Source organism: Xenopus laevis, chromosome 3S, assembly GCF_017654675.1.
Source record: "Xenopus laevis strain J_2021 chromosome 3S, Xenopus_laevis_v10.1, whole genome shotgun sequence".
NCBI classification, from domain to species: Eukaryota; Metazoa; Chordata; class Amphibia; order Anura; family Pipidae; genus Xenopus; species Xenopus laevis.
In genome coordinates this window covers 66,446,973-66,461,447 of record NC_054376.1, presented here as the reverse complement: position 1 = coordinate 66,461,447, position 14,475 = coordinate 66,446,973, and the positions used below count along the sequence as shown (strand labels likewise).

At 39.1% G+C, this 14,475-nt stretch overlaps 1 protein-coding gene across 2 annotated transcripts in view; it reads right to left on the bottom strand.

Annotated features, from left to right (window-relative positions):
• The window catches only part of LOC108713039 (podocalyxin), a 43,846-nt gene that overhangs the window by 14,772 nt on the left and 14,599 nt on the right, over positions 1-14,475 (bottom strand). Inside the window, exon 1 of one of the 2 annotated variants that reach the window (XM_041588450.1) lies at positions 470-1,154. The exons of the other annotated variant lie outside the window; for it this stretch is intronic. The gene's annotated coding sequence lies outside the window, so the exon portion shown is untranslated. Of the gene's footprint in view, positions 1-469; positions 1,155-14,475 lie in introns of those variants that run through there. 2 annotated transcript variants of the gene reach the window in all.

The following is a 14,475-nucleotide window of genomic DNA, read 5'->3' as shown; positions in this document are numbered from 1 at the left end:
TGGTGGGGCAGGGGGAGCAGGCAGAAGAGCTAAAACTGGACCAACGCACCTCCTGCAACCGGAGGTGCGAGGTCGGCCAGAATCCGCCCAACTGCTGCGGGTATCCGGCCGGTACGCACATCACTACTCAGCACCTATTATTCCTTGTTGCCTTCTGTTCTAAATTGGGCACTGCTGCACCTATTGACACAGGGTGCTTAGGGGACTAACTTTGGGGCTAACACCTAATGGAATTGGTAATAGAAGTAGCTGCAGGATTCCCTGAGCAACATTTGTCAATCACAACAAATTGTGCATACACGTCATGCAAAACAACTTCTCAAAGCAAAGATATTTTATAGGCCGCAAAGGATAGCTCCCACTATGTGAGCTTTTATATATAGTAAATTTGTGCAGGGGTAACATGGGATGGGGGATTAGAAAAAAAGATCCAATGTTGCAAAGCTGGTGAATAGTAAGGTAAACTTACCAATACTGACAGGGGGTCCAGGTGCTCAAGCCCCAGACCTTCAGCTTGGGGAGGTAGTATCAGACATGTAGAATTCAGTGGTAAGCTGGCACAAAGACTGGACTTCACTCCAAAAAAGATGCAAATAAAAGTTTTATTACGCAAAAAGGAACATCTCAGAGGGTGGCCTTACGCGTTTCGTACCTCAGGGGCGTAGTCATAGGCTAGGGAAATTCTGTACAACCAGTGATATTTAAATGAAAAAACACCAATCAAAGAAGTGTTTTGGATAGCCATTCAGAGTGCTTTTTCTTCTTCTGCTTCGAAAAAAATATATAATATAAGACAACATATCAACTGTAATTACAAAAATGTGGTTTATTTGATTACGTGTAAAATATACCTTCAGCAATATGTCGGCCAAACTAGCAGAACCCTCAAAGACGGAGTAAGGGAACATATTTTGAATAGAAGGAATGAGAGGAGCACAGCTACAGTGGCTCAACATTTTCTTAGATGTGCAGATAGGCCTCTTGATTGTTTTTCAGTGATTGTAATAGAACAAATTTCAGCGCATATTTCTAATCTCTAAATGTGAATATGTCTGGACTTCAATGTAATTTCATCTGTCCGTAAGTTTTTTCAAATATTGTTAAATTCTTTATCAAAATTCTTCTTCAGCATTTTACTTCTAAAGTAATACGATTTGAAACTGTCATCTTAGCTATAATACTGTATAATGTACAAACTTTATCATGATACTGTATTATGTATTAACTTTATTGCAAAAAGTTTCTTCTAATGGAATTAATACGTGTCTTCCTTCTGTAATGTGTAAACATTCTTTTATATAGTTTTTAACCTGCATATTTGATATGTACTTTTTTTCCTTGGATAAACCAATCACTCATGTATTAAGCACTTTGATTGGCTATCCATTTTTGGCATATCCAAAAAATAAAAGCGAGTGAAAAAAACCTTTTTTTCTGGTGAACAATCTGAAAACAACTGAACTGAAAAAAGTGTTTGGAAGGTGATCAACCCTTTTAATAAATAGTGAATTTTTTTGTGCTCAGATTAATTAAATAAACAATATTTAACGTTACAAAGTTTGATTCAGAAAAACAAACAAACAAAAAACATTAGTACAGCAGTCCCTAAGTGTTTGCAAATAAATGTACCTGAGATATTGAGTTATTTTGTGTTGCAGATGCAGTTTGCACTCCCTTACTATAGACATTTTGTTCTGTTCTGTCACTCACTCAAGCCAATGATTATAATAGCACAAAGTGTTATACAAGTGCTATATATGGTTTCCCTAAATTTATATAGTTACTGTATTGGATACAATGACCCAGGATGGGTAGGGAAGAGACAGGCATATTGTGGCAGGGTTTTGTTTGAAAGTACTTGGCATTTGATTAAAGAGCTTTTACAAAGAAACCCTGTTTAATAGCAAGTCGTGCCGGCACAAAAGCCAGGGATGCAGTGGTTTCAATGTGACCACTTACAAACACACAGAGCGGCTCCGATATGACTGGGCCGTATGTTTCCTCACAAAGACATCTATCTGTCAGCTATTCTTTAGATCCTGAATGGTGGCACTCTTATCGCTGGTCTTCACATGGGCTCTGCATTGTGTGTGGTAAAGACATCAGTTACAGTGGCATTTGTTATTATCCAACAATTTGCCAATATCAGTGTTTAAAAGTTTTACTTGACAGACCACAGAACAAAACTACTCACCAGTTCACCTTAGTTCTAACAAGTGCATTTGTGATTCCTGTTTACAGTTGTGTCAAGAATAACAATGTGTTTATAAATGCGAATAAAGCTCAAAAGCCTTATAAATAGCTTTTATTCCTATACACACAAATGCACTGGGAACACTGCACATTCTATTCCGAATCAAAACATGAAGAAAAAGTTATCAAATTTGTGTTATTCCTTTACAGAAAGTGAGGAAAAGGGAATATTAGGCTGTTCAAAAAATAGCAGTGTCTGTATTCTTCTTTACAAACTCAAACATTCACTGTATAAACTGACAACTATAATCACTGAACTAATATTTAGTTGTATAACCGGTGTTTCTGAGTTCTGCTGCACATCTGTGTTACATGGAGTCCACCAACTTCTGGCACCTGTTACATTCCACAGTTCTTATGCTTTTCTTGGTTTTGCCTCAGAAACAGCATTTTTTATGTTACCCCACACGTTTTCTATTGGATTAAGGTCTGGGGATTGGGCTGTCACTCCATAACTTCAATTTGTTGTTCTGGAACCAAGATGTTGCTCATTTACTGGTGTGTTTGGGGTATTTGTCTTGTTGCAAGGACATTTCCTCTTCGGCATAAGGGAACATGACCTCTTCATGACCTATTTTTATGTATTGAAACTGATCCATGATCCCTGGTATGCACTAAACTTCAAAGTGTACAGTGTAGTGTACTTCACTCAGTTTTTGGGGGTCGTCTGACAAATTGTCTGTGGCCTTAGACCCAAAAAGAACAATCTTGCTTTCATCAGTCCACAAAATGTTGTGTCATTTCTCTTTAGGCCAGTTAATGTGTTCTTTGGCAAATTGTAACCACTTCAGCACATCTTTTTTTCAACAATGGGAATTTTTGGGGGCTTCTTTCCGGAAGTTTGGCTTCACATAGGCGTCTTCTAATTGTAACAGTACTCACAGGTAACTTTAGACCTTCTTTGATCTTCCTGGAGCTGATCATTGGCTGAGTCTTTGCCATTTTGGCTATTCTTCTATCCATTGAAATGGTAGTTTTCTGTTTTCTTCCATGTCTATAAGGTCTTGGTTGCCATTTTAAAGCATATGAGATCATTTTAGCTGAGCAGCCTATCATTTTCTGAATTTCTTTTTATGTTTTCCCCTCTCCAATCAACTTTTTAATCAAAGTAAGCTGTTCTGAACAATGTCTGGAACAACCCATTTTACTATGATTTTCAGAGAGAAAGGCACTAGCCAACATTTGCTGCCTTCCTTTCTTAAATAAGGGTCGTAATTGACACCTGTTTTTTTCACATAACGAATGACCTCACTAATTCAACTCCACACTGCTGTTATTTTGAACACTGCTATTATTATGAACAAGCCTCAATTAATGATTCAATTAGACAGAATCAGCAGCATTCATATAATGACTGTTGGGTCTGTTGGTTTTTGTATCTATAAGCATATACTGTCTGCATTGAAAATGTGATTTGATACAAGACTGGTGATAACATATTTTTATCTAAATCAGAGGTTGCCATATTATTAAGTGGACCCAAAGGGGATTATTCTAGCAGGTAGAAACGAAACTTTGTGTCACTTGAATGCATTGAGAGGCACTAGATGTAGCAAAACTATAGCTAAGCTCCCACTATACCCTGCCAGACCAGGCTGCTTTAGTGCCTAGGATTGTCTATCTCTAATCTGTTATATCTTGATGTATTTACATTAAGATACAAATTATGTACTTTTAAAACAGGTGGTACAGGTATGGGACCTGTTATCTAGAATGCTTGGGACCTGGGCTTTTACAGATAATGGATCTTTCTGTAAGTTGTATCTTCATACCTTAAATCTACTAGAAAATCATGTAAACATTAAATAAACCAAATAATCTGGTTTTGATTCCAATAAGGATTAATGATATCTTAATTTGGATCAAGTACAAAGAAGTGTTATTACAAAAAATATTATTTGATTATAATGGAGTCTATGGGAGACAACCTTTGTGTAATTTGGAACTTTCTGGATAAAGGGTTTCCAGAACAGGTTCCCATACCAGTACTTCCTTTAAAAATATACTGATATTCAGAGTTTTTACACTCACTAATAAAGTCCTATGATTGGCCTATCAGTTCTTTTAACATTGTATTATCATATTGTTCCAGACTCTGCTTCATGGCTTGGGCAGAGCTAAAGTAAGTGAAAAAGGCAACAGACAATGCAACAAGGAGTGAATCTTAAGCTGGCCATAGATGTAAACATTTTTAAAAGATCCAATCATTACAGTGAGACCACGATTATCTCGAAATGATTGTTTAAATTTACGATGTATCCATCAACTAAAAAGACGATTTCAGGTGATATTGCCAACAAAACTGAAGAGTATCTGCCTGCTTGGCCCTGCAAACATACCATATATACTCGAGTATAAGCCGACCCGAGTATAAGCCGAGGTACCTAATTTTACCTACGAAAACTGGGAAAACTTATTGACTCTCGTATAAGCCTAGACACAACTACAGCCCTGTCTCCCAGCAGCGCACATTCTGCCAAAGCGACCCCCCCAGTGATCAACCGGACTTCTTTGCAAAGTTGATGGTGACAGAGAATTGCCAAATGGATTACTGTGTGCATTGTCCCACTGTCCCACTACCATGTGCAGAGGGTGCTGTTTGATATTGCCATCACTGTTAATCTTTCGTATAACCAACAGAGGGCGCTGTGTGATATTGCAGTCACTGTTATTCTTTCATATAACCAACAGATGGCGCTGTGTGATATTGCAGTCACTGTTATTCTTTCATATAACCAACAGAGGGCGCTGTGTGATATTGCAGTCACTGTTATTCTTTCATATAACCAACAGAGGGCGCACTGTTATTCTTTCATACAACCAACAGATGGCGCTGTGTGATATTGCAGTCACTGTTAATCTTTCATATAACCAACAGAGGGCGCACTGTTATTCTTTCATACAACCAACAGATGGCGCTGTGTGATATTGCAGCCACTGTTATTCTTTCATATAACCAACAGATGGCGCTGTGTGATATTGCAGTCACTGTTATTCTTTCATATAACCAACAGAGGGCGCACTGTTATTCTTTCATATAACCAACAGAGGGCATTGTGGGATATTGCAGTCTCTCCCCAAGTGTACTGTTGGTATAGGAATGATAAAAAGTGACTGCAATCTTAGCTACTCGGGTCTGCTACCGCTGACCCGAGTATAAGCCGAGGTAGACTTTTTCAGCACATTTTGGATGCTGAAAAACTCGGCTTATACTCGGGTATATACGGTAGATAGATTGCACTAGGACCGAGATAGATTTTTAAACCTGGGCGATCAATTTTCTGATAGATGTCGGCCAAAAAATCGTAAGATGTATGATTGTTCAAATCCCACTAACCACACGATAATTGGACGGATTGGTTGGACTGCACTGAAATCGGTCGTTCACCAAAGAAGAATCGTTGCGTCAATGGGGACCTTTACAGGGTAGAGGAAATACACAAGCCAGGCATGTACACTTCAGCTATTAGTGTGAATCATGCAGTTTAACAATAGCTGGCAAGCATGGGGGACTCTGGTGACCTCTGGGGCCTCTTCTCACTTTAGCCCTAGGCATAAGGCCCATCAGTAGATGATGGATGCTTTCCCAAAAACACTTCTTTTGTCTCTGCCATTCAAAAGACTATAACTGTGAATCAGGAAGCCAAGGTCAGAGTCGCTTTCCTGGCAATACAAAACAATGTGGATTATTTATACTCTTATCTTGGGTTTATGCTATAATATCCCTTGGAACAAATTTAGTAATTTTAATCATTTGGTGTCTGGCTGCTGTATTGGCCTTCTTTCTCAATGTTATTGGCGTTCCTCGAAAGAAGGAAATCTGTAACCATTTCAACTTTGAAACAAAATTATTTAAATTTTGACACTTTCAAACTGATGCAAGCAAGCTGAAAACACTCAACACCATATACAACTGTTAAGTAAGGATTCTATGGGGCAAATTCACTAAGCGCCGAAGCGCCGAACGCTAGCGTTAATTCGCTAGCGTTTGGCATTTTCGTTACTGCGCAAATTCACTAACGAATGCTGGCGTAGTTTCGCTAGTGTTACTTCGCACCCTTACGCCAGGAGAATTTTTGCTAGCGACGTAACTATGCAAATTCACTAACTTGCGCAGTGTACTGAACGCTACCTTTTACGCTAGACTTCCTTCGCCACCTCCGACCTGGCGAAGCGCAATAGAGTATATAGGATTGTTTCAAAAAAAGTCAAAATTTTTTCTAAGTCCCAAAAAACGCTGGCGTGTTTTCTACATTATGGGTGATAGGCTGAAAAAGATCGAAACATGTTTTGGGGCTCCCCTCCTTCCCCCCTACATTTCCTGACTCATGGCAACTTACCTAGACAGTGGGCACATGTGTAGGGCAAAATAAAATTTTTAAATGATGATTTGAAGGTTTTCTTGGCATTTGTAGTGCTGATACGTATTCCTCCATTGAAATTTGAATTTGGCGCCGTATGCAAATTAGCCTTCGCTAGCGTAACTTCGCTTTACATAGCGAATCAACGCTAGCGCAACTTCGCAACCTTACGCTAGCCCTGAGCGCAACTTCGGATTTTAGTGAATTTGCGGAGCGCTGGCGAAACTACGCCTGGCGTAGTGCGGCGAAGTTGCGCCTGGCGCAACTTCGCATCTTAGTGAATTTGCCCCTATATTGGTAGATATAGGCAATGTTTATTTGTATTTACATACATTTCATAGTAGAATTCAAATACACTTTTTACAGGTTACAGAGATGCTGGAGACAATTCTTGCATAGATGGTTTTTCATTAAGGCTTCCCCAAACCTGTTTGCCTAAAAATCTAAAGAGCTGATCTGTGTGTGCCAAGCCCAGTTAGGGAATAGGTGTGACTGAGCTTTACCCAGGATAGTTGTTTGTGCTGGAGATCAAGGCCAAGAGATATAGCAGCTGCACATCTTCCACCTGCTTGTCTGGTATGTGGGGAATTTTGTATACATTGCAGAAAAAATAAATACCATCAATGGTAGTTCCATTGATCTATTCAGGTAGGTGTTGTCTGAAACTGAGAAAAGTGTGAAGGTAGGTGCAGCTGTTGTGGTACCTTTTTCACCATATCTCACATTTTTACACCTGTGTGAGTTTCAGCCAACACCTACCTGAATAGTTCAATGGAACCATTGTGACTGGATATTAGTGACTGTTTCCTTAAAGGGGTTGTTCACCTTCAAAACACTTTTTCAGTTCAGGTGTTTTCAGATTGTTCACCATAAACAGATTCTTTTTAACTGCTTTCCATATTTAACTTTTTACCATTTTATATTAGCATACTATTGTATCAATTCAACTCACCTTCCTCTGGATCAACTAACAGATCAGTTCGACTTTCACATCCCAAATTTTGTATTGATGGCTGACTGCACGTTTTTCTCAACCTCATCTACTGTTATATTGTATTACTTTGAAACTGCGGTAAAAAGGCAGCTACTGTTTTTTGCAAGGGGAGCAAAATATATATGCATTATACTTTCTATGTATAAGATCCCCCATAAAGGACAGTTAACATATTCCTTGTGTTTTATGTGAAAGTAAACCTGCTTTAATGTTAATCAACCCAATCATTAGCCCTGATTTCCAGTAATGTGGATGAACTGAACTTTTTCTATAATTTTGATAATAAGAGAGTGCTATGCATATTATTTTCAAAATAGTCTGGACTTTGTCCATGTCAAGTGAAAATGACTTTGTACTTAACCATGCAGCATCAAAGACCAAAAATTATGTTCGGTAAAGGTGTATTGATTGCACTTATTTAAAAAAAGAGTTAGTAGCTCATAAATCAGCCCGTGTATGGGACAGACTTCAGATTGTAGTGCATTTTTAGATAAAAAAAACAATGTGTGCTTAGACAGGTGAATTACAATTTTTGCTAATGCTTATAATATGAATCAGCTGTTTCCCCACCAGTGGAAAATCACCGGTGAAGAAACTGTTGAAGTAACATTAGACTTAGCCTACATTTATTCCTGAGTGGGGTCAGGATAATCTCCCCACTTGCCTATACAGTGGTTGCCTATCGGTAACCCTGGTTTGTGAGTATTAACTTGTTTACTCTACCATTACTCCCTGTAAAAACATATTACACTATTGGGGCTCTTGGTGTTCCTTTTTGTCTCCATTAGACTTAGCCTACCCAAACAGAAAAATCAACCACCACCCATGGCTTCCAGTATGAGTAATTTAAGCTTTTGGTCGGCCATTCAGACAGAACAGCAGGGGTAACATAACATAGCAAAAAGCATGCAGCCCTATACCTGTAGGTGAAAGTCAACTTCTAGCATCCTAGTGTATTCTGACAGCCTTGGAATGATTGGAGATCCTGGGTTATGTATTAAGCTACAGCTATAAACCTGCAGAATGGACATTCCTGGTTTATATCCCTACACACTTTTAGCTGGGAGTACATTATACATTATGTGATTGATGTGACAGCCACACGGTTTGAATGTCAGATGTGGAGAGCTGCCGATATTTGTCTGAAATCATTTGGGTAGATTATAAAGATAGATATCAGTATGTGGGTTCAGTCCTCTCTCTACAGGTATCTGTAGACCTGCAATATGATCCGATTGATGACCCAAATCAATGGGGCCAAAAGACTGGCTCACCCCTGTTCTTTTGGATGGCCAAACTTGGATGCACTTGCTTGGTGACAAAGCAAACAGATGACTCTGAGTATGAATACCCATATTTATTCAGTTAATGGCTGTCAATTGCCTTTTTTTGACTTTGTTGGCAGCCTTACCTGAGAATGAAACAAACATGACCTTTTCTGCTCTAGTCTCTTTAAAGTGATACTGTTTAGGAAAACATGTTTTTTTTTCAAAATACATAATAGTTCTGCTCCAGAAAACCTCTGCATCAAAATCCATTTTTTAAAAGAGCAAACAGATATTTTTTTCATTTTGAAATCTGACATGGGGATAGACATGATGTCCATTCCCAGGTGCCCCCAACCATGTGACTTGTGCTCTGATAAAGTTCAATTACTCTTTACTGCTACACTGCAAGTTGGAGTGATATCACACACAAACCCCAAGCAGCCCATCAGCTAACTGACATCTCCCTAGCTTTTTCCTGTTTGGGTACTATTCTCATGACTGCCACAAGGGAGCACAACTTAGGTCATGTTGAAGTACAATCAGAAGGGGAGAAACAATAGCTTTTGAAGAGGGCTCAGTAGACTGGTACTTTGTTTTAGCCACCTCGTAAGAACCAGGAAGTTGAAATATGTGTCTTGTGCTTGAATTGCAGCCCTGTGGCTACACAGCAGCTTGTTTAGATAAACTATAGTTGTTTTTCTGAAGCAAACATGTCAGTTTTGCCAGTGCAGGGCAACACTACATTACATTGTCTTTCCTTAAAAAAAGAACTTTGTTTTTTTAGTGTTACTGTTCCTTTAAATCAGGCTTCCCATCACATCCACCTCCAGTGCCAGGTAGAGTTCAAATTCGAAGACAGAACTATTTGCTCTTTTTCTTAGTCTAGGGAACAGGATCTTCCCACACTATCCCTGGGCCAAATAGACACCCCTTCAATGGGGGCTCAGTTACACTTCCCAATAGTAGGGATAGTTACCACCTTCCATCCTCTACATTATATTTCATTTCTGAACAACCAAAAGTCAGTATGAATAAAGAGATCACACACCAATTGTAACTTAGTTTTTTGTGGCATGATATCTGTCTAGAGCTGGCCATAGACGCAAAGATCTGATCGTACGAATCGAGGATTCGTATGATTTTCGGACCGTGTGTGGAGAGTCCCAACATTTTTCGTCCGGCGGAGATCGGTCGTTTGGTCGATCGGACAGGTTAGAAAATTTCTGTTGCCTGGCGATATCTCTGCGTGTATTGCCGATCGTATGATTTTCAGTGGGAGACTGTCACTAGCTTTGGTTGGACATAGATATCGTACGATTGCTGTCAGGGGCAGAACATCGGCTGATCTGTTCTTTAACTAATCTGACTGGTAAGACTTTGATCTGAATGGTTAGTGGCGGGTCGGGAGATGGGAAAGTCCGATCGTACGATGATTCGTACGATCGGATCTTTGCATCTATGGCCACTATGGCCAGCTTTACACTGTGTGCACAACTTGTTAACCACCTTCATGTGCAAGGCATGGCCCTTTAGCTTTTTATAAAAGAACATACCACTTCCATCCATTTGGCTTTTTATACACAGCCAAGTGCTACACTTGATCTTAGCAAAAATGACAAGCAAACGGGCAACATAAATAAATTCCAAAAGTGAGACAGGAAGCAGGGTGTGTCATTTCTTATTGTTCCACTTAATATATGCACCCTAGTACCGAACTTGATCAATCCATCAAATGGCTTCCTGCTTCAGATGACTCTTAGAGTGTAGATGAAAAATGAACCTAAGAGGACATCTGAACAATGCTGGACTGTGCAAAAAATAAATAACTGTTCCCTCTCAAAGTTGTTTATCAAATGTGTTCTTGTTCAGAGTTTTATAAAAGAACATATTAAGTCTGCTGTTAGTCAAAGGAATTGGATCTTCAAGCTAACTATAGCAGAACTAAGCTCCCACATTCACATTGCCAGATGAAAGTTAAATGTTTGGAGCTTCAGCTCAGCATTGGCTGGGATATTATAAGGCCTGCTCTAGAATGTATATCTAGAGTCAGTCCTATCCACCAAGTTAAAGTACAGGCACTACTATCTTTAAATTAGAAAACTGAGAAAATATAATGTAGACATATGTAGTAGGATCTTTGTATAAGGCTTAGTGAATTTGCATGGATGTTTGTATATACTTTTCTGGAAACAAACTGTAAACAAACTGTTATTTTTCAAGGAGAGAAGGAGTGGTGATGTGACAAGTGATTTACAAGACCCTCCTTTGCTGTACTGACATAATGGGATCAGGGTGGCAATTCTAGACAAACGCATTTGTTTGTTCACAGTAGGCAACTCCCAAATTCTATTTTGTGCATGGCTGGCTCTTTATACAATTAAAGGGTGTCTGCCAAAGGGAGGGGAGTCAATGGATTCATTTCCAGGATGTGTTGTAAAAATAATCTTTTTTTAAAAAAAGAATGAGGGCAAGAGGTGAGCAGGGACATGAGAATAGCTAGCTTGTACAGTGGAATGCTAGCGTCCAAATGTCTTCCACTTATCTAAATATGGCAACACTCACAGAAAGGCCGGATATGAAACAAAGCCCAGCCCACTTGACAAGTACAGATGCAGTTTACAGGACAATATACATTTCCATAAATGTATATTGACTGTATCATAAAATCCTTAATATAGGAAAACATGAACAGTATTCTGCAAGCACCTAACATTATGGGACAAACTTACTAAAGGACGAAGTGGCTAACATTAGCGAAAATTCACCAGCGTGACGTCATTTTGCCACTTCGCCGATTTACAAAGGGTGCTGGCGTAAATTCACTAGCAAAGTGGACCTACTCTAGCGCTACTTCGCACCCTTATGCCAGGCGAAGTTGCTCTATGGGGAAGGGACAGAACTACACTAATTCACTAACTTGCGTATTTTACTGAAACTTGCGCCAGACTTGCCTTCACCACCTCAGACCAGGCAAAGTGCAATAGAGTAGGACTTAGGACTTGCTTCAAAAAAAGTTTTTTTAAGGGTAATAGCCTTCCCTTCCCCCCTACATTTCCTAACATATGACACCTAAACTATACAGTGGCCACATGTGTAGGGCAAAATAACAACTCGATTTTATTTTATGAAGCTTTCCCAGGCTTGTGTAGTGTAATGCATTTGCTGCTACATATACGTTAATGTTACTGTACGTTAATTTGGCGCCGTATGCAAATTAGGCATCGCTAGTGTAACTTCGCTTTGCTTGACGAAGTAACGCTAGCACAACTTCGCTACCTTTCGCCTCCCTGAGTGCAACTTCGGATTTTAGTGAATTAGCAGCACCCTGGCGAAGTGCGGTGAAGGCGTCACTAGCGCATTTTCGGTGCTTAGTGAATTTGCTCCTAGGTCCTCTGCATGTCCCCACCATTGCTTTCTCTACTTCTCATTTAAGGCTGGAGGATTCATTTAGGAATACCGAAGCAAGTGCAAAGTGATTTTTGGTTGCACCTAACACATCTTTAGCCCAAATTCTGATAACTTTCAGGTGAACTCCATCATTATTGGATCAGCACTTTCACAAAGGGGATAAAGGTAAAGATGCATATCATATGGTATGCTAGAAGAAAAAAAGATACATAAGATTTTTGCTTCTCCAAGTTTATTACATCAGAGTTTTACAAAGAGCTATGTGATTACCTAAAAATAAGTGGATCAATGGTGATGGCATTCAGATGGCGAGGTAAGGTATAATTAAATCATTGTTATTTTTACATAGTTTGATAAAAAGGTAAAAATAGGAACTATTTCTTTGTGCCACTGAGGTGCAGAAAGAGAAGATATGGGGGAGGGGGGCTTAATGTTTGCTAAAATTTGCTATAAAATACTTACACATGGAATGCTAAGTGCTGGAGTTCTGGCATTTAATTAATACACCATACCTTAGTCTAAAAGGGAAAATGGTATCTCCTTGTCTATTGTGTGGTATTGCATTGTTCTACTAGGGATGGCCAAAACAAAACAGTTTCCCTGCAGTGGGTTTGTTCATCATATATACTTTGTAGAGTGACTAAATCCCCTTAAAGGAACAGTAACGTCAAAAAATAAAAGTGTTTTAAAGTAATGAAAATATAATGCAGTGTTGCCCTGCACTGGTAAAACTGCTGTGTTTGCTTCAGAAACACTACTATTGTTTATATAAATAAGCTGCTGTGTAGCAATGGGGGCAGCCATTTAAAGGAGAAAAGGCTCAGGTTACACAGCAGATAAGCAAATAAGCTGTCTGTCTAATGGTGTTATCTGTTATCCATTAGTTAACCTGTGCCATATAGGCGTTTTTCAACGCCATTGCTCCACAGCAGCTTGTTTATATGAACTATAGTAGTGTTTCTGAAGCAAACAGATGAGTTTTACCAGTGCAGCGCAACAGTACATGATATTTTCATTACTTTAAAACACTTACATTTTTTGGTGTTACTGGTCCTTTAACATTAGAAGACTGTGAGGAATCATCCCTCTGGTGAGTTTGAACCAGGGACCTTGTGTATTGCAGCCTGTTGCCTTACCTCTCTACTATTCAGGCAGTTTAGAGTTATGATGCAGATTATACTTCTATGAGGTCTTCACAGTCATAAAGTGAAGGAGAACTCTGAAAATAAGGGTAGAGGAGTGTCATGCTAGATGAGGAAGTAGTTGAGTGAGCTGAAGTAGGCTGCTTGTGATATGGAACCTACCTGAGAGTGAATGCAAGGAGAAAAGTATGTCATTCCAGGGGGCTGCTTAGTGTAGTTTTAGGGGATTTTGAAATAAAAGGCTTACTTATCATTTCAAGGTTTTAAATACCATGCCATATAACGAATCTGTAAGTCAATATGGAATAGTTTGTTTTCTACAATGTAAAGGATACTAATGTAGTTTAAAGGGATACTGTCATGGGAATTTTTTTTTTAAAAATGAATGCTCCAGCAGAATTCTGCACTGAAATCCATTTCTCAAAAGAGCAAACAGATTTTTTTTATATTCAATTTTGAAATCTGACATGGGGCTAGACATTTTGTCAATTTCCCAGCTGCCCCTGGTCATGTGACTTGTGGCTGCACTTTAGGAGAGAAATGCTTTCTGGCAGGCTGCTGTTTTTCCTTCGCAATGTAACTGAATGTGTCTAAGTGGGACATGGGTTTTTACTATTAAGTGCTGTTCTTAGATCTACCAGGCTGCTGTTATCTTGTGTTAGGGAGCGGTTATCTGGTTTTTTGGCTGCTGGAGGGGAAAAGGGAGGGGGGTGATATCACTCAACTTGCAGTAAAGAATGATTGAAGTTTATCAGAGCACATGACTTGTGGCAGCTGGGAAATTGACAATATGTCTAGCCCCATGTCAGATTTCAAAATTGAATATAAAAAATCAGTTTGCTCTTTTGAGAAATGGATTTCAGTGCAGCATTCTGCTGGAGCAGCACTATTAACTGATTCATTTTGAGAAAAACATTTTTTCCCATGACAGTATCCCTTTAAAAAAATCACTGAACCAGAATGTTAATATACAGCAATTTAATGTTGTAGTTCGTTCAGGGAACAAAAACATTTTTGATGGCATTTCTGCCAAGCCCACTATCGGAAAT